The sequence below is a fragment of the Ammodytes marinus genome (assembly GCF_949987685.1).
Source record: "Ammodytes marinus genome assembly, chromosome: 5".
In the NCBI taxonomy this organism is placed as follows: domain Eukaryota; kingdom Metazoa; phylum Chordata; class Actinopteri; order Uranoscopiformes; family Ammodytidae; genus Ammodytes; species Ammodytes marinus.
Window position 1 is genome coordinate 10,121,806 of NC_137234.1, and position 18,480 is coordinate 10,140,285.

At 40.4% G+C, this 18,480-nt stretch overlaps 1 protein-coding gene across 2 annotated transcripts in view; it reads right to left on the reverse strand.

The window, feature by feature from the left end:
• The window catches only part of shisal1b (shisa like 1b), a gene marked incomplete at its 3' end in the record, with an annotated part of 33,265 nt that extends 29,892 nt beyond the window's left edge, over positions 1-3,373 (reverse strand). For both annotated transcript variants that reach the window (XM_080027827.1, XM_080027826.1), the window contains exon 1: positions 3,162-3,373. The remainder of the gene's footprint in view (positions 1-3,161) is intronic.
• Positions 3,374-18,480: the final 15,107 nt, after the last annotated feature.

Consider the following 18,480-nt stretch of genomic DNA (forward strand, 5'->3'; position numbering starts at 1 on the left):
ACACTGACAGTATATTCTGAATCCTGGAGCTAACCATGTAAAGATCCAAACCAAGACGCTGTCCTTGAGTTAATCTGAACTAGGTGGAGTAGTAATTCTCTGTGGACTTATCATGTCACACCGTCTACCTGTACATTGTTTCTTATTTTACCCGTGAAAGTCTAATGTGCCAACCAGGTAGTGTGCCCCTTGTGGCCATAAGGAGGTACAGCAGAGTCAACACACAACTGGTGTCATTCACTTTCAGTCTCCTCTGCGGTAATTCTGACCTTTAGCTCTGGAAAAACAATTAAGAGACCACTCAAAATTCTTCTCAAATTGGCAGCTCTACATTAACGAATGGAAAAGCTCTTAATGACAAAATTTCTATTTGGAATATATGGGAAATATTGTCAGTATTAGAGAAAAAACAACAAAATGTTTTCATTTTACTCAAACACATTTCTATAAATAGTAAAAAGCTGAGACACCGATCATTGGGATTAGTCTCTTAATTCTTTCCAGAATTGTTCATGTTCACTAATGGCTCCAAATTCTGAATACAGTATGTATTTATTTGTGTTCCCAGTGGGTGGGAGGCATGAAGTTTGTATAACAGTTATTACTGAGTTAAAAAATAATCGATGGTGAAATGTTTAGTGAAACTGCTGTGTAGCTCTGCATATGTGAGTAAGACTTGGAAAAAAGGTTTCAGTAGTTTTATGTTCATCCTTGTGGCTCATACATATTTAATAGGCTGTCAGTGTTTATCAGGGAATTTAGTTTCCTGTCTTTTACATTGGAGAAGTCTAGAAATATACAGTGGGTTGTACAATGACAAAAGGTTCAAATCCTGGTCAAACCTTGTGTTCTGTGAGTGTGTGATAAACTGTGTCCACATTTCAATCTCACTGAGAAACAAAGGTTCAGTGTGTGCTCTTAAATAACCCTCTCTATCTGATGATAGTTGAGCAGAGAAAGCCGCTCTCGGGGGATTATACAGTAGCTCTGAGTTATTTTTTTTATCTGCTTCATCTGGACCGTGATAGGAACCACAGTCCGTGAGAGGAAGATGCCCCACTTGTATTCATTTCAGCTTGGCACCTGCAATTTTTTTTTCACGTTTGAGATCCAGGCACCAAAAAAACTCTTCCTCGGCCAAAAGATTGTCGGCATCTGGGGCCCGCCAGCTACTCTGAAGTTACGACACCAGTTTGATCATCTGCTCTGAATTTGAAATGCACCTCACTCAAAATGTTTCACCTAAAGGGTTACTGCCAAGACACCGGTCACGACGCCTCTCCCTGCTCCACCTCCCGTGGCGGGAGTGTGGGCGTGTGTATGTGTGTGTTAGTGTGTACTATAGGCCTGTTATATGTGTTATTCTGCCTTTGCATACAAGCCTTGGTGAGTGTGTATACTGTTATTGCGAGTTGTGTACAAAACAGACATTGACACCGTCTGCCTCAATGTCAGCAATTCCTCCTAGTACTGAAAGCCAGCAAGCCAGTGATGGACTCAATATAATTGTCCCTGTGAGGTAGTGTGTGTGTGTGTGTGTGTGTGTGTGTGTGTGTGTGTGTGTGTGTGTGTGTGTTTGTGCCTGTGACAAGGTGACACAGGAAACAGTCCAATCCAGAAGACTGATGGCCAGAGCCAGCTGCCCTGACCGCACTTATGTCCGGTCACTCCTATGCTGATGAATATGTGACAGAGACATGCACAGTCCACAGACTAAACACAACACGAGGACAGTCACCGTACGGACCTGCTGCTAGTTGATCATTTTTAAAAGCAAATTCTTTCTCTATAAACACATCCTGCTGAATGTAGCCCAACACTACCCTGTCACAGAAACAAATGGACAGTAAGGATTAGGCTTGTGCAATATCTCTCCTTTTGTGTCAAAACAGCTCAGAATAATGGTCCTACGTGTGTCCACCTGTTTACACTTAGAACCTGATACTCCATGTTCCAGGTCCCTTTTCTTTAATACAGTTGTAATGGCGTAACCAGGCGCACTTGCCTTGTCCATGCTGAATAATTGCTGTGAGAAAGCTTTATGACATACAGGGTGCAGCATAGGTCTTAATTGGTTTCAAGGAGGATGGTTCGATCACATACTGTAAATAAATGCAGCCAGAACAAAAGGCAGAGTCCTTAGGGACTCATTTGTTGCATAAATTACACAACTGCTCATCCATTCACTAAAGATGGTTCATCCGCGTATCACAATATTTCAAAGGAGGCCATTATGTTTTCATACATTTTTCCTATCCTTCCATTGTCATGACTAGTTTGAAGTCTTATTTCTTACACTTGTGGTAATGAAGATTGAGGCCTCACCTAGGAGACCTAGGAGTATTATCCATGTGCGTCTATGAACACACAGCAGCTACACACATCACACAACCACACTTACTATGCACAAGCGCTCACTGTGCATGCACTTGGAAGAGTGTTCCACTGTCATGAAAAAATCATAAAATCTCACAACAACTGCTGCCCTAAGGGCCAGTTTTTCACACAGACTAGAGTGGGATTTTTCATGGTGGAGCAGGCTTGTGTGTGAATGAACAAAGGGAATCTCCTTTTCTCCTCCTGCTTTCCCCCAGCCCCCTAAATCCCAATCACGTGCCACGGTTCCTCTTCCCACACGGCTGTTTCCAAGTTACCTGCAGCGTCGGAGGCGGCTGCCTATCTCGCCTAATTGCCTCCTGTGTAAAGTGACGGCTGAGGAGAGGCGCCGATGAGAGAGAGAGAGCTGTTCCTTTTCCTGCAGCTCACTCACTCACTGCTATACCTCACCAAAAGAGCCACTCCACTTAAAAAGGTACCACTGTGTGTACCTTTGGCTAAAATGACCCAGTTGTGTTGACCCAGAGAGAAACTTCAGTAACCAACCTGCAGAATCTCTCTCAAATGTAACGGATGTAATGGACTTTTAATTTAAAGAAAATTCACAATTTTTTAACAATTAAAAAAAGAAAGAAAAACTGCTCATTGAGGACATATACTTCAAGTCTTAATAGACACTGAGGGATGGAAAGCACACACACATATAAAAAAAATGCTTTTAGTAGGGAATGCCTTGTTCGAGATAACAAAGTAAAGAACAATAACCACAGCAGGCAGTGTTTGTTTTAACGATAAGCAGCTTTCCTCACTACGGTAGTACCAACCTTGCTCCAGCCCGTAGAAAAAGACAAGATCTCCTTGTTCCCTCTCGCTGAATCTGCCACCCTGTTGCTTTGCTTTGCCTCTTCCTCACAAATAGATCCTCCTCATCCTCGTGACCCGGGGTTTGAGAAGGAACAGCTAGTGAGGGAAGCCAGGCGGAAGAGAAAAGAAAACACACCGGAGAAGAGAAGAAACACACTCTCCTCGCTCCTAAGTCCTCCTTGGCAGTGTATCCCCATCCGTCAGAGCACAGCAACTGAGAGTGTGTGAGAGGGAGAGAGAGAGAGAGAGAGAGAGGGAGAGGGGGATGAAACGTTACTGAGTAAGTGGGCGAGTGAGAGAGCAAGTGAGAGAGGGAAGGAGGGAGGGAGAGAGAGCTTGTGTGCATGCACTGGAGGTTGATCCTCTAGTCTAGTCTATACTGTTAATATGTCTGTCTGTCTGTCTGTCTCCAGACCTGCTTGCATTCCTTCCCAACAGAAGCCACAGAGTCGGCGGCTTTTTACAGTAACGTGACTTAGTTTCCTCTTGAGGGACAATACTTCCTGTTCTTGGCTCAACTCCCCTCATGAGTGAAATCCCCCGGCATTTTAAGCTGTACAAAAACTCTCTTTCTCTCTCTCTCTCCCCATGTCTCTCACTCTCTATTCCTGTCTCCTCATGTCTATGCTTCCTGGTGACAGTTAATATAATCCACCCAATCCCAAAACCGTCTGTCCACTGGTTAGCAAGGAATGGGCTGCGATTTCAATTTCCGATACAAACTGTACAAACAAACACACAGGCGTGGCCATCCGCTTACTCAAAAGATACAGCTGCACTTTGCATGCATAATCAATACATAAGGAATGTATGAGGAGAAAACTACAAGGCTTGTACACAGAGAGAAGAAAAAAAAGTGCATTCATGGAACACGTCACACATAAGCATCCTCTGAACAGCGTAGAGCTAGGAGTATTTGTCTATTGTGTGCTTTTTCAAGTTGTGAAAACCATGGCAATAGTGGCACTTCATGGTCACCGCCCAGCTGTGATCATCAGCACTTTTGGAGTTGACAGGAGATCAGAATTAAATCAACAAGTGGAAATGTTAGCCCAGCTTTATGTCACTGAACCGTAAACTGGTGGGAACCGTTGGTCTTGTAACATTCACAGTCGGACAGACATACCGGTATTGTCACTGGCGACTTGGTCATCCAAGTGTCAGCAGCACAGCCTGTGTGTGTGTGTGTATGGAACATGCTGTATCTGTGAAACAAGGCTTTTCTTCTCTGCTCTGTCGATTCCTGACGTGACATGGCTGCCAGCGAGTGGGAGTGTCTCCCCTGAGTATGGACCGGTGCATGCTTGGGTCAATATGCAAGAGAAGCCTTGGTGGATCAATCAGGTCACGCACATCAATGAAAGGTGAATCGGGGGCCAACCTGACAGCTTCATCAATCATGTTGATAAAGTGTCAAAATGTCATGAAAAGTGACTGAAAGCGTCAGTCAAACCCACACACACACACCCCCACACATATTAAGTGATGGAGAGTCTCTCGGGAAAACAAAGGGTATGGACATATGGCCGTGTCATCTTGAGGCTACTCGTTGGCCCACTGACCGGCTGAGCAAGAGGTGCTCCCTGTGGAGCTTGTGGGTGCTGTGCCGTCTTGACTCACGCAGGATGCTGCAGCACACACAGCCACACATAGGCATGGGCCGGTATCCGGGTTGAAGGTATAACGGGGGGTGAAAAAGTCAAGGTTTCAAAAAGCACTATTATTTTCCGTCAATCCATTCTGAGGTATTAGCCCAGGCATGTCAAAATAAGACATTTTAGAGCTGTATTCGTAATACCATGATACCATGAAACCGTGGTATTTTTGGTTATCAAACCATCAGAAATGATCTTACCGGCCCATTCGTACAACATGCAACAGGAGGAGGGAGCGCTGATAAGTGCCAGGGGAGGACGGAGCGACAGGGAGGCCCGCGGCTGGCTGTGCAGGGATTGAGCTGTATGATGTTCAGCCAGGAGGAAGTATGGCCAGGAGTGAGATAATATATCCTCAGAGTGTGTGTTTAGTCTGTCTCCATGTGGACCAAATAACTGCAGCTACTCATTGCTAGTCATTTACGATCGAACACATTCATCCACATGCCATCTTATTTTTTTGGGCACATCTCCCTATGTGACCAACATCCAGTGCAAATCAAGCTCTCAGCACGGAGGTAGTCAGCCAAGATCATTTTTTTCAATTCTACATTTGAACCAAAAACTTTTAAATGTGAAAATGAACTTGACGAATCCATCACAAAACCATTTGAGAGCTGCAAGCAAATTCTTGCCAGAATTGGTGCTTTTGTTTCTGCTCCCTCGCCCACGGTGCCAGATGTAAATATTACACATTCCCTTTACAACACTTATGAAATATTGAGAGGCTTGAAATGTACTTGGGAAATGAGGTCATGCTAAATGAAAGCGTAGCCGGAGAGCGCCACGGATTGCTCACTCGTGGCACTTTAGTCACAAGATAATGCCTCAGATAAACAGAGTACATTTATGTTTCTCATTCTGTAAATAGCAAATACATCAGTCATTTATGTTGTGGTTGTTGGAAAGAGGTAGGGCATGCCCCCCTCTGTGGACAGGAGAGTACACCTAGTTTGTCAGCGGCCGTGCTGAGGCGCAAGGTCGCATTCATGACAAGCTCCTTGCTTGAATCGTCTGGGCTCATTAATTATTACAAACTGCTATAAGCATGTACTCCTTCATCACTCCTATCATACCTGTACCCTTCTTACAGATGGAATTAAAATGATCTCTTCCAGGTCCCTTTTCCATTTCTGTTAAACGTCCGTCCCATCTCAGACAAGATTAGGATGATACGGTAGTTATTCTGTCTAGCGCAGCCTTTCCTCCTTTTTCATCAAGCTCCAGGAGATTTTCTTAAAAAAAAAAAAATCTTTTCAGGAGGCGCAATAAATGTAGAGGATCAGCTTACACGATCCACCATTAAACCTGCAGGGTATTTGATACAGATGTGACTTTCAATCTTCCAAGAAGGCGATCTCGGCGTAGCTTTGTATTATATGGTCAAAGTGCAAGGAAATTACTTTTTTGGAAAGCCCTGAATGTATTTTTTCTCATTATTTTCCTCTCTGAGATCACAATGAGCTGGTTTACCTTCTATTGTGGTAGTAGTTTTAAAGTGAATTTTAGGTTCTTGTTCAAAATGTAGCCCAGCTATGAATTAGTGTCATGCAGCTGATGCCGTGCAGTGCAGTCCCTTGGCAATACAGTGAGTGAATGTTGTTGTCAAGCTTTTCTCGAGGGGGGGGGGGGGGGATTGCGCAAATCCCTGCAAGTCCTCTCTGGTCTTGAGATGGATGCTGCTGATAAAAGACTCTCTAATGACTCAACCAATCATCAAATGACATGCTTCAACATACAGATGCAGTTTTATAGCTTTTGCTTCGATTCAATTCAAAAGGTCAATAAAAGGACGAAGAAAAAAATTATTTGGCCATTTCATGCCCCCAAATGAGCTATTAATGGTGCATCATTATTCTTTAATTATAAGCTTGAAAAGTGAGCCTTACATTACGTCAAATCCCCTGAAGGTTGGCAGTCCGTATGCTTTCCCTCATTCAGGGAAGTGTGTCCCCCTCATTGCCATAGTCTTGCTTGTTGCAAAGATGTAAACCTCATCTTGAAAGCAATGGGGTGTCATTTAACATCAGCAATTACAAGATTCAATCATAAACTGCTCAGCCATCTGAAAAATATTAGGATAATCATTTTTTTTCCTCCCCTGAAAACAAACAAATGCAGCGGACATATTAAAATGCTGACGAAAAGGCGATAGCTTTTATAGCTCTTTTTCTCTTTTGATACTTGTTTGTTATAAGCTCAGCAGCTGCATTTTTCTCCAACGTCTGGAGGGAATTACAAGGTAAGATTATGCATATTTACACACAGAGAAATAAGCTTTTATTGTTGCTGAATGCAACTTAAAATGATGTTTTCAGATCACATTATTCTTTGTAGGATGGATTTTATGAGATCCTGCTGGGAGTCCGGAGTAAAAATCTCCAAGTCCTGCTTTGAGCTGAAGCAGTGTCTGAGGTTTTGAGTCATACCTCCACTATGTTTTTTGTTTGTTCTGTGAATCATGCGTATGTCTAATAGTTGTCATCTCCTACTTCATGTGAAGTGACAAATCGGTCCTGGCATCGCACTGAAATAGCTTTGCCCTCTCAGGAATAACTCTGTCCAAACTTCAGACTTTAGTTACTGTCATCATGTTACAGAGACTCGGGGTCAGCTCTGTTGTTACTTTTTTCTATTCTAGCATCATTTCACCATCATCATTCAATGACATTTGTAACATTAGCAACTGCATTGTTATTTCAACTGCAGTGTCCCTTACAAAATGAGATAGTATCCATTATGGAAAAAGGGATACTTACATGTAAATAGTTGATTTGCCTGTTGGTTAATTAATAGAACAGAAATTCACAACAATTTATGATTGATAAATCTCAGGTCCAAAGATGCCAGATATACATTGGTTCCTACCTGTCAAATGGAAAGATTTGTTACTTTTGTACGTTTTATATCATTGCAAATTTAATATATTTTATTGAAATGGGCATTTTCCACGATGGTCTGATGTTTGGCCAAATTAAATGTTTAAATAAGTGTGTATTATGACGACTTGTTCTAATTAATTATTTAATTAGTGTAAAAAACACACTAAATAGTAAATACACTATCATCACACTTTTATAGACTAAACCAATTATTTTCTCTTTATTGATGTAAAGTATTTACTTTATGGATGGTAACTTAAGGGAAAAGTTTCCTCTAAATGGTCTGTAAGAGTTATTGAGGTGACGCCGGTTTGGAAATCGAGGTGTGAGGCAAACTGCCAAACAAAACTTAAATATCCCGAATGACTGCCTCCTCAAAACCAACACCTTTTATAGTCAAATAATGATTAGAGAATAATGTCCCTGCAAGCAGACAATTGTATAATTGATCCTAATGAATAAAAGGTAGATAAATCATTAAGGGAAAAAAAAACTCTTGCACAACATAGCCTACTCAAAAGATAAAGTGTCCATGAATAAAGTCAGAAGACACAAAATGGCTCCATGAAATATTTACACCCTGTCAATAGTATATCTGTTCTTTTCATCCTTGCCTGAGCGCAAACAAGGTGGCCTGAGAACTCTGTCACCTATCATTATACTTACTTTGACTGCAGAGCCTCAGTGGGGAGTGCGACTGTCTGTCAAACTGATAAAACTGGAGCTCCATGTAAATGTTGTATGACATTTTCGGGGAAAAGCTTACAAAAAATAACTTATGTGAATACCTGCAAAGCCCCTAATGTCATAACTCAGAAAAACTCAAGGCTTGGGCGCTTCGGTGGCGTAGTGGATAGGGCGCGTACCATATTGGCTCCGGCCTTATTTGCAGTGGTCGCGGGTTCGAATCTGACCCAGGGACCTTTACTGCATGTAGAGCTGCAACGATGAATCGATAATAATCGCCAACTATTTTGATAATCGTATCAAGTAATTTTTTAATAAAAAATGTCCAAATTCTCTGATTTCAGCTTCTCAAATGTGAATATTTTCTGGTTTCTTTAATCCTATTATGACAGTAAACTGAAATATCTTTGTGTTTTGGACATAAAAATACATTTGAGGAAGTCAACATGGGCTTTGGAAAATGTATCAACATTTTACACCATTTTCTGACATTTTACGGGCCAAAACACTAATCGATTAATCGAGAAAATAATCGACAGATTAATCGATTATCAAAATAATCGTTAGTTGCAGCCCTAACTGCATGTCATCCCCCCTCTCTCTCTGTCTCCCCATTTCAACTCTGTACTATCTAATAAAGCTTGAAAATGCCAAAAAATTATCTTAAAAAAAAAAAAACCTCAAGGCTTCTCTCGGCACGGTCGCGGTCACTGTCACAGCTGAGACGTCGTTACTGCTGTCGTAAAGCACTGGAATTACTTTGTGAATACAGACGATGCATTATTACAACAACCCTCCCATGAGATCAAGTTGTTTAGTGCAAAGTTTAAAAGCTGTTTCACCTTAAAGAGACACTGTGTCTTTCCAGGTGATTGATGATTTCACTGACGATTCGTTGTGGGATAATTAGTTTTGAAAACAATGCAGGGATTCTAGGCACTTCGATCAATTCCAATCTCCGCAGAGCCACTGGCTGCAAAGGATCTTTTTTTCTCTCTCTCCACAGCATCGATAATAAAATAAAACTGTCCTTGGGGATGACGGGCTGCAGAAATGGCAGCGACTGTAGAATACCTGATGAGGAGCGGGCATGTAAATTAGCAGCTTTTATAGGCTGCTGTGACAGGTTATAACTTAGCAATTAACAAAGTCATCCATTTACAAAGAATGACACTAGTCAACAATTACGGTCACGAAAAAGAGAGATATGTGAATGGAATCAAGTTTAGAAAAATTAATAAGTATTTTTTTTTCAACTATTTGTCAACAGCAAAGTTATGATGAAGACAGGAAATCCTTCAGAATATGAATTGACCCCCCTCGTAGAGCAAAGATGATGAGCAAGAAATCAATTTCTGTGCTCATCATGAAAAACTGGTTGGATTTCATGTGCTTTTTTAGTTTTTCTAATTTTACAAACTCTATTATGATTACCTCAAGAAAAGAAATGACGGTGCCTTCTTTTTACACAGCACTCGGAGAACTTTCTACTTCACCTCCTAATAAGCCTTTACAGCTCAGGCTTCTGCACCGTGCCAACTCTACTGATAGCTTAAGATATGCGCTGCTACAAATTAAAACCAGAGAAGCAGCATGGGACAGACCATCCAAGACGATACAAGTTGGAATACAACCCACTCTGGCATTCACTGCAACAAAATATTAAAGAGGGACATTAAGCTGCAAATCTTGGTGGAAAAGAGGCTTTTGTTATGTCCGACCAAGTCAAATCTAACAAACCTGGAAATCTGTCTCTCTCTCGCATCTCTAGCGTTGATTCACAGCTGTCGGAGTTGTCGGCCCCGGTGTGCTCTCTGTGAGGAAAAATAAAATAGAACGTTTGATCAACTTATCTCCTTTATCAGATTTTTGGCAACAGAGAGGCATTCTGGAGCAGACACATACAGCGCACTGTCAAATTCAACTGAGTGGCAGCAATTGGTATCTTATGCCCATTTATATTTAGTAATATGTTTTCTTTGTTGCCATTTACAGTACTATTTACCTATTCTTGTTTAGTGATTCTTGTTTAGAGAAATGGAAATTGCATTGATAGAGTTAAAGCGTATTCAGCCTCCTTCAGACTGGCACTCCTTTGCTTGACTTCCATTTAACAATGTCGGTCTTTTAAGCCATTGAAGATAATATTCTTCGTCCAGCAAATCAGCATATAAAACAATTTGCCCCTTTCATTATAACTGAAGCAAACAATAAAAAAGGATATTTAAGTTACTTCCAAAATGCCATCACTTTAACAGATAGATGAAGCCAGAAATGTCTGAAAAAGGCTATAGGAGTGTGGAGGTCTGAGACATGAACTGACCTCCTGACCTCTCCATCTTTGTCCACTTTTAAAGAATCCAATTAGGCTTTTCCATCCTTCAGATCTTTTCACACAGACAGTATACATTGAATCAAATCCTCCTTGTTAGCCAAAAGCTTACATTTTTTTTTCATTTTTCCAGAAGTCTTATTTGATCTGCGTTATTTCTCTTTCTTTTTCTGTGTTATCTTTCAACATAGTTTTTCCAGTTGTCAGTCTTGCTTTGCTTGCTAACATGGGCACAATAACAATGCTAACATAACACACCAAATTTGAGGGTAATTCATCTCAATACCAAGGAAAAAAAACAAATGTCAACCTTTTTGGGTTGCTACAATTCCTTAAAGGGCTTGGACTACACCACACCACAAAGTTGCAAGTTACTGAAATAAACCTGAAGCCATATATAAAGATACCATCTGTAAAAATCCATTAAAACACTCAGACAGGATTTATTGAAGTGCTTAATAAAATCAAACACCATTATCTTTACTCCTCTTTCTGGGAATAGCCGAAGGTTTTGTATTTTCAGAGCCCCATTTTGCATGTTCCTTTCATTTTCTATAAATATAAAATCCGTCTGTGTCTACAATGGAGGGTAGCTGTTGAGATGTTCAGATGGTGTTGAGTGCACCGACACCAAAATTAACATTCATTTAGATTTTAAAAATAAGTCCCCCACGAAGCCTTGTGCTCCACAAGGGCTCACAAAGAATGTCAACACTGCAAAGGACTATTTATATAATGTTTACCTTTGAGGCTTTTAGAGACATACTTATCCAGGATGTAACAGCATCAGGGACACAGCCACTTGGTGCACATGTTGCTGTGGGGACCAAATCTCTCAAACTTCCTCTGTAACTATAACACTGCCAACACAATGCGCTGTGTCCTGGACAGATTTATAGATAACAGTAACTTATAAAACACAACCCTGTCACCTACATCCTCACACTGTATGAGCCTGTCCCCTCTCTGTCTAAACAGAGGGGTGTGTGATGGATTTAAAAGCATATTAAACCAAGAAAAGCAGCACACCATCAATAAAAATGTACTCGCTATTGACCAGTTGCTTAACCCTGGCCCCTGAAAGGTTATTTTCCAATTATAGCATAGCAATCTTTACAAGGCCAGGTGGTGGTGTGTGTGTGTGGGGGGGGAAGGGGGGCTTTAATGAAAGTGGTACTCTGCATTTCAAGAGTTTGGATGGTGGTGTCTTTTTAGGGCCTTTTTTAAAATCCCAAAGCTCCAAAGCAAAAAAGATATTCAACTGTGTTTATCTACTGTTCCATACACAGTAGGCTGCAAACATTAGCATATTGGTCTTACTAGGTTACTACTCCACAATAAAACCTAGCGTTATTTTCAAAGGCAAGAAGCTAGAATAAGCTAACTAAATTACATTATTTTGTGGGATTAGAGAGGTTATGTTGAAAACGAGCTGTTCAGAACTGGAACATCCATCCGCTGCCATATCAGAGTTTGGACCCCGGCCCAGTTCGTTCTCTGCATGTCATCCCCCTCTGAACCTCATCTCATCTCTGTCTCTCTCCACTGTCAATTAAAGCATGAAAATGCCACAAAACAATCTTTAAAAAAAGGAAACGAGACAAACCATTTAAGCTGATGTAAATTGCAAATGTGACATGATGATCAAAAATACGTCACTACAAGTAAAAACCTTCAGTGCAGTACAAGTAAGATGCATTCAGAAGAATGGACAAGTGATGCAAAGTTCTTGACACTGACATTGCTGTTGATTGGAGAAGGAATAATGAGCAGCACTTTAATTGTCAATCAGCATAAGAGCCATTGCATGTGATTGCACGAGGTCGTTAGCTATTCAGGAGCATTAAAGAGCCCTCTGGTGTGTGTGTGTGTGTGTGTGTGTGTGTGTGTGTGTGTGTGTCTGCACGTTTGGGTCTAGCTGCATAAAATTGAGCGACCGGGGAATTTGAGTGGGGCTCTTTGGAGCACGCTCCACATAACTGATTAGCTGACCTCTGACCTTAGTGTGTGTGTGTGTGTGTGACGGCATTGCAAGATCCCTCATATGTGCACTGAAATATAAGTTAGGAAATGCTACTGCACACTGACATACTGATAAAAACCGATAAACATTTACCCAGCCTCTAATTAGATAAATTATAGTAAGTTCTGGTTGTTCTGCTCCATCTCTAAAAGGCAACAAGTTGATTGGTATAACATTGGATAGTTGGAATTGTCTCTGAGCATTAATCAAATGTTTCTGCTTTTATTACCATGAATAAAATAATAAAATTCAGTGAATTAGTCAATTTGGCTTTAACAAATGTTTAACCTTCAGTGTTGATATATCTGCTGGTTAAAAGGAAGCACTTAAGAGCTGTACATACTAAAGGTGAATGCAACTCAATATCCTGAAGTGAGTGTGTGTGTAGTGTAACAGCAAACCTTGTAAAATAATAATTTAAAACTATTGATTCACTAGACCGCCTCTGCCCTATTGACATGTTTCAAGGCTGCAATACTGTATGTCTGTGTTTGTCTATTCTCTGCTGGTCTATGAACAGGTGTGCGTCATATAAATGAGTGATGACCTCGGTGTGTGTTTGTCCTCTGTGTTTGTCGACTTCAGGTCCGCTCAAGCCTGACTGTCAATCATACACAGCCCGATTAAAATCCCCTACCATTCACTGAGTGAGTCATGGAAGGTCATGTAATGGTGATGCTGACACGACTTTGGATTAAATTAGATATAATGTAGTAATATGCCCTATCACTTTTTCAGCTTGAATAAGAACCGATCTAAGACGCGTACAGGTAAACAGACATTTAAACCAAAAAAGGAATTACTCCTTTTAGCCAAATTAATCAAATGTTAGGAGGAAAACCAGAAACAAAGTTTCAGTCAACAATTTAACCACTGCTCTAACTCAATGCACGGGGTATAATAAAATGCAGGTAACTATAGCAACAGTACTTGTACTTCATGCCCCATTATCGGTTAATTTGCACTGGTGAAACTGGCACACTAACTTTAGGATAAGCTGAGCATAAACGGAGAGAAACTACAATATAAAAAAAAAAAACTTTACTCAGGAAAAAGTATATGTCATCTACAAGATATATCTAAAGTATCAAGAGTTAAGTACTCCTAATGCAGAATTGTCTCTCTACATGTTTTATAGTGTGTATGTTTATATTATCGGAAGATTTTCATTCATGCATTAAGAGGTAAGCAGTATTTTAGAAGTCGAAGCTGTTTGAGGTGGATGTAGTTTAAGGCATAAACTGTTGAAAATGTAATCAAATGCATCAAAGCATTTATAATGACCATGTTTTTAAAATCTCAATCTGCTTGTGAATGGATAACTACATTTGTAAAATGAATGGAATGCCGTGAAGAGTAAAATATTTGCCCTCTAAATGTAGCGGACAGACAGAAACAGTTAAGTACTTTAGTTAACTTGTACTTAAACACAAAGCTTGAAAAAATATAATTATCCCTTTTGCCATGATTGGAACTCCATCCTTTGAAGAAGGCTGCAAGTTGCAGCATGGATATACTAGAAAGAGCACTTTTCTTTTGTCAGTGGCTTAGGTCATGAATGTGGTTTACTCTTGCTATATCTGTAAAGTGCAGTAAATGAATACAGTTGCACTTTTCAGACTCCCACAGGAGAGGAACAAAACACAAGTGATTATTCTTTTTATGTGGAGGATCAATATGCTATCTCAAAAAAGCCTTAACTACCATAAGATAGAGGGGAAAACTCACAGAGGAACTGCACTGACTCCTGCCAGCATGAGCATGGATGGTTTCCTTGTTCATAAGACTGAAATCCTGCAGTTATAAGAATCAGGCTTCTCTCATACATACAGTATATAAACCTATATTATTGCAGACAAATTGGAAACAAGTCTTATTTGGAAAGTTCTTGTTCTTGCAGTGTGATACCAGACGCTGTGTGGTCAATCCAGTCATACTTTGCTTAATTCCTCTTGCCAGTCACAAGACTGCTTATCTAAGTCTCCCTTCCTTTACTTTATTACTTTTCAGGCAATCACAGTAAATCATGGCTAAGACTCCAGTATGTACGAGGCCCTTAACAAGGAAGACAGATGGGTGACAGATTTATTAGTACTATAGATCTTATAGCCCACCATCAGACCTGCAAAATGTATTTTATTGAGAAACGTCACAAACGGAGACATGATAGAAGTGTGAAGTCTCAGCAAATGTCAGTCCTCTTTTTTTCCCTCCCTCTTGCGCTGTGACAATATTTGAATCCTCAACCTCTCGGCCTCTACATACCCTGCAGGGCATCCTGACATTACTCTGCGAGGTCTATTAATGAAAATCTGATTTGCAAATACAATAACATGTTCATTATGTACGCGATAAATGATGGTAAAGAATCTTGGGTTGAGACAAGAATTATATTTCTTTGTTTCTGTTTGATCACAGCCATAACTAAAACTAAAACTACTGAAAAGCCGTATACAGTATGTACAGCATGAGATATTTCCTTTGTGTATTTTGGATTGGGCGCAGTTGGTTGTGTGTTTCCCTGGGATCTGAAGAATCATACTACGAGATTAGCTTTTGATCGTACACACACACACACACACACAGCGGTGCTGCGTCTTGTCTTCCATCCATTCTCCCTGTTTGATTCCATCTGTCATAATTTTCGTTAATGGTCTGTGTTTTGTCTTTCTGCGTGTGGCCCTTTTCAGACTTGTGGGAGGAAGAATGTAGAGACAGACTGTCTTGTCCTCTACAAAGCCTTGGAAGAGGCAGACAAGGCCATTTCAATTTGATTTGTATAGAATCACTGAAGATAACCTCAGCAAGACACAATGCAGGCACTATGTTCAGGCTGTGACCGAAACACTTGGAGGCCTAATGCATGCAGAGCAGTATCTGCAGCATTCTGACAATGCTCAATGCTTTTCTCTTCTTTTTGGTTCAAACCTTCAATTGAGACGACAACAATAACCCACATGTATTGCTTATATACTATAGGATATGGTATTACTAGTGGTCATATATCCTTAGCTGATCCTAGCGATCAGGCAGACTTTAATGGAATCAGCTAAGATAAAGCCAATCAAATTCCAATCCTTTCCATACTGAACTCTACTGTGTTTTGTCCACCTGAGCATGCTAGTGTTGCAGCGCTGCTCTACACTGCAGCATTTCACTGCATATGTCATCAAAAATGGAATGTGTGTGAATGTGAAAAATTATTTTGGGAGCAGTGGTGTGAGTTCAGACAGAGAAGTTGGACAAAATACACAAATTCACTTAACCGCAACACTGACAAATCTTTAATCCCTCTACCTCCATTCTTATTAGCAAAGAGCAGAGCACAAAACATCCAGTTATCTTCTCACTTTTCGTCGCTTTCATCTGATTCATCTTATCAGTTTTCACCAATTAATGTTAATTCTGTGAGAAACTTCATAGCAGGCCAATTTGTGTGGGAAGAACCAAAAATCTTTAACACCGCTGTGCTAGGTCCTAATGATCCTAATGATCAGCATCTTGGGCCAATCCGGGCACATTTGTAATGGATTTCTAGCTGTTGGATTCGTATAGGCCAGAATAAAGCTATTGAAAATAATGATTACATTTATGTTGAAAAAGGATTTGTGCTCCAAATTTATACTTTTAGCTATATCTATACCTGAAACTATCTCTGTGAGTATTCGTTTTATCATTTAAAACATTTAACTCAGTTAAACCACCACCAATATTTTCTTTTGATTGTTATGCTCAACTACATGACAAAGAAAGAACAATTACACCATATTCTCTGATGTATTGGTAGGTAAACACACACTACACAGGCATACACAGATGCACCTGAATAGGGAAGGACACACACACAATACAAGTGCGGTTTGATTGCTCACTGAAAGGCCAATGGCAGATGAGTGTTGACAGACAGGTAGCTGCCTCCAGCTTCACAGGGTACACGCAGCCAAGTGGAAAAAGGAAGTTGATTAATTTAAAAGCCTTTAACTTTTTGAAAAAAAAACACCCTTATTTTGTACAGGAAATTGTTCAGTCTTAGGTGCTGTCAGTAAGGCTTGTTGGTGTGGGCGATATCACTGTTGCCATATGTTTCACGCGCCTACACGGGTGTGATATCTCTCCACTACATCCCTGTCGTTATTTTATCATTTTCTAACAAATCCAGTGCATTCAGTGAACCTCACGACAAAACACTCTGCACGACTTAACATGAAGAGTAACGTCGACAGGAGTGAAAAGCAGCTGCAGAGTGGATGGATTGAAACTTATAGTTTCCATCACAATGGATTAATGATTCATAGATTTATTCTTATTATATTTAACAATTCTAAACTAAGAATTTAAAGTACGTTATTAAATATCTGGAGTGTATTTTCTACACAATTGTCCATTTATTCTTTATATCTTGAGGCAATAAAAAAATCAATTCCGCTTTGGGAATCAGGAACCTTATCATAACCCCCACCCCATAAGAGGGGTTTACACATCTCCAGGTCCACCTTTATTCTATTAGGTTTCAGTGGCTACAGGTTGTGTCTTCCATGTTAAATCTGACACAGGCAAATTAAAATTCAACATCATTAATTAAGTGGGCAAAGGAGAAACCAATGGTACTTAGCTGGGCTCGGCCTGAGGCACACAGCATGAAATTGGCCTCGCTGATGCCTTTCCACCAACAAGGAGAGGATAGTCAGGGAGCCAAAGCTTGAGGGGAGAAGTCGAGCGGTACCAACGATGTGCTCAGACTCTAGCTTACCTCTGTGTACACCTCCGGCTCTGCAGAAAATCCTCCACAGTTGGGACTCGACTCTCTTTCCATTGGGGAGATTTGACAGGGTCAGTTTTGGGAATACCTCAAAGTCCCTGGCTGTAAATCCCATTATAGAAAAGAAAAGTAAACACAATCAAGAGTTACTTGAAGTGGCTTTAATCTTTATTTTCATAGTAAAAAATGGAACAAATAACTTAGTGTAATGTGAAATGGGGTCGCTCCTAGTAATCACTCAGTTCCCCTCAGCTTTTAAGAGTTTTATAATGAGTTTTGGCTCCTTGTTTTGATTCTAGACTTCCAAAACTTGTTTTCCCCGTCCCCAAGTGGGCAAAAAATAATAATCTTTATGGCAGGTTTAATAAACAGAAATGTCAGATTTGGAATGAAAATTTGAATTCAGATGGCCTCGGGCCTGACTTGGTGCAATGTGTGACAAATAAAGTAAGTAAAAGCCCCTGGTGGCACAAAACACATCCATCAACCAATAACAGACTCTTTATGAAACATGTAAAGTGATGCATTTTAGTGTCTCACTCGGCTGATGACACAGAGATGCATCTGTAGACATGAAACGCTTGATAGATGAAAGCATTGTATCCACGTTTTACTATTTAAAACAGTAATGCTTCTTCTAATCTTGTCAAGTTAAAAGCACCATTTTTCTCTCTCTCTCCTTGGCTGTCTCTGCAACTGTCTTCGTTAACACTGAATTTCAATTTCATGCAACCTTAATTAGCTCTCATCTGTAATTACTATAACACAGTGGTTTGTAAACAGAGGCAGTAGGCACAATGTACAAGTAGAGAAAAAGGGTGTGTGTGTGTGTGTGTGTGGGTGGGGTGGGGGTATAAAGCCTGCATTTAATGCTTGTGTCAGTGAGTCTCCGCCGTCCCTTGAGTGTGTAGGCAACTATGCATGTTTACTTCTTCAATCTT